The sequence below is a fragment of the Mus pahari genome, chromosome 17 (assembly GCF_900095145.1).
Source record: "Mus pahari chromosome 17, PAHARI_EIJ_v1.1, whole genome shotgun sequence".
Taxonomy (NCBI): domain Eukaryota; kingdom Metazoa; phylum Chordata; class Mammalia; order Rodentia; family Muridae; genus Mus; species Mus pahari.
Window position 1 is genome coordinate 47,828,111 of NC_034606.1, and position 2,784 is coordinate 47,830,894.

A 2,784-nucleotide genomic window follows, 5' to 3' on the forward strand; every position below is an offset into this window, starting at 1 on the left:
TGGGATGAACATGGTAGACAGATGTCTAGTGGACTCTTGCATCACAGCAGATGATCTGATCATTGAGTGCTGAAAAATCTTCAGGTACAATGCACATTCAAAGCTTTGGGAGCCTGAACTTTGCCTCAGAGAAGAATGCGACCTCCTAGACCTTCACAGAACACTTTGTTGGGAGGACACAGGGGTTGATTGGCATCCAGTCAATGGCATCTGTGGGTGTGTGAGCAGTGGGAGCTGTCTCCTACAGTTGAGGGAAAGAGACTGGAGCCCCTTTTGGGTTTGGATAGGCATTGCTGGAGAGCAGCTCGGATTCCTGTGGGTGAGTGAGGGCCAGTGGTGAGAAGGTACCTACATCCCCCTTGGTGAGTGAGTTGTGAAGTGCAGCTGGAGCAGTGCCATCTTCAGTACAGGTGACCCAATTAATTAGGCAGAAAGACATACAATATGGGATTTCTCAAACCCAGTGTGAGGAAACTGAGCAATCGTCTGAGAATATTGAGGGGTCACCAAATTGAGTTAGGTTCTTGTCATATGCTGGCCTCAGTCTCTTATTCAACCTATGTTTCTTGGTGGTTCAATCTCTCCTGGCAACAGCCTTCCACATAGACATAGGTAAGAAAGATTTCTCTAAGGGCCAGAGACCACTGATCAAGCTGGTTTGCTATGAGGAAGAAGGAATGATGACTCCTAAGTCTTCCAACAAATGGCGCTTGTGTGCTGGGCACTGCTGGGCACACTGCACATGCCAAATTACCATCTGCTAGGGTCAGCAGAGTCTCAGTCCATGACCTTGCTGGATCCAGACCTCTGAAGATCAAAGGCTCAGAATTCCCAGTGGAACCCAGTTAGGCTCTCTGATGCTCTCCCTGCTGCACCTTCACTGTGGCAGAAGGGAGGCATGGGCTGAGCAGAGTCCACACCATGCAGCCCAACATCAATGACTACACAGGGACCTCCGCCTCTCTGCTGCCCATGCCACCCCTGCACTGACCACCTCTGAGTCACTGCAGGCTGTGGGTAACTACATGTTTATTGGTAGCCAGAATCCTCAAAGCCTGCTCCCTTGTTCTTTCTATGATTCTTGGCCCTGACCAACACAGTTTTCTAGAACAGCGTCATAGGTTGGAACCAATACAGAGGTCTTTTTTGAGCCCTTACCAGTCCTGAATGGAGTATTGCATGGGAGTCAGGACACCAGCATGGATCATGGTCAGAATGGGGATTAGGGAGACAACTTTCTCAGGTCACTGACAGACTCAGGCTGCCAGGTTCCTCCTGGTTTGCCTGAGAAACCTCCCAGAGAAAGCTCTGGTCCCTGATGATGAAACCTACCTCTCCAGGCTGGGAAAACACATTCACCCTCTCATCTCTACCTGTCTGTGTCATACATGACATTATCTGAGACAAGCAGCAGTGTTGACAAGGTGCTGCATCCAGTACAGAATGGACTGATTCAGGCTTAATTTTGCTGCATTAGGTAAGTGAGCCCCATGATGTGAGTGCACAGAAAGGTGAAGGCTGTGACACTCTAGTTGCTCTAATGGGTTTCCTCTCTATCTCCAGCTCTTGGCAGATGTCCTGGATGATTTGCTAACCATATGCCTGTTGGCATGCTTCTTTTCGAATCATCCTCTGTCCATGTCCCCTCAGCCATGTGAACAAATGTAGTTGGTCAGGACTATGTGATTTTGTATGTACTTCGGTATGGTTATTCATGTCAGCAGCACAGGTGTGCCATGTCCACAGCAGGAAGATGAGTCCTGAACATCATGGGGCATCAGGTCTCCTAGGTCTGCGGTGCTTTGCAGTCATGTGTTGAGATCGTTGATTGCTCTCCTTTGGACTCCCTGCAGGAAGACAGATGGAACATGGGCATTTTGCTCCTCGACTCTGTCCGGCACACTGTTTATTTCTCTTTATTGCCTTTGACCTGTCTAGATTCATTGAAATGAGGACCAGCAGTGAGTCTCAGAGCCATCTCAAAGAAATCCTTCTTTCCCTATGCATTCTCAAAAGTACGAAGTGACTCATTAGGATGATTGTGACTCTTGAGGGCTCTTTGGAACAGCTTAATTAAGGCAAAGAATGGCCAACGTTGGCAATGGCTGGTTACACTTTCATTCCTGGATTGTGACTATACCCCTTATGGTTCGAGGCTCACTGGGAATGTGGCCCATTACCATGGTCTGTTAACCATGAAATCTCAAACCACAGAACGAAAGCTTGAGATGATTCACTTGTTATCTATCAAAATATAAAATACTGAGAATCAACTTCACAGATAACTCCTGGAGGAGTATATTGTGTATTCCTAAAATGCACAGAAAGGGGATTGCTTAGAAGGATCATGACACGAACCAACTTCCATTTCAGCCTCCCATGCTGAATAAGTAGTTGGGGTTTGTAAAACTGTTCTTAGATCCAAATAGTTATCTGGTCACAAAGAACATAGCCTGAGTGGCCAAACCATCAAAGAACTAATGCCAAGCTGGTTTTTTTTTTTTTTCCTGATAAAAATGAGAGCAACTTTAATCAAGGAGATCAGGGCAGGAGCTGCAATAAACAGAAGATATATAAAATCTCCTACCCTAGAAAAATCCACACCACCCTACTTTTTCATGACCTTTAAAATTTCTAGCAGGGCTGGTGAAATGGCTCAGTGGGTAAGAGCACCCGATTGCTCTTCTGAAGGTCCAGAGTTCAAATCCCAGCAACCACATGGTGGCTCATAACCATCTGTAACAAGATCTGACGCCCTCTTCTGGAGTGTCTGAAGACAGCTAC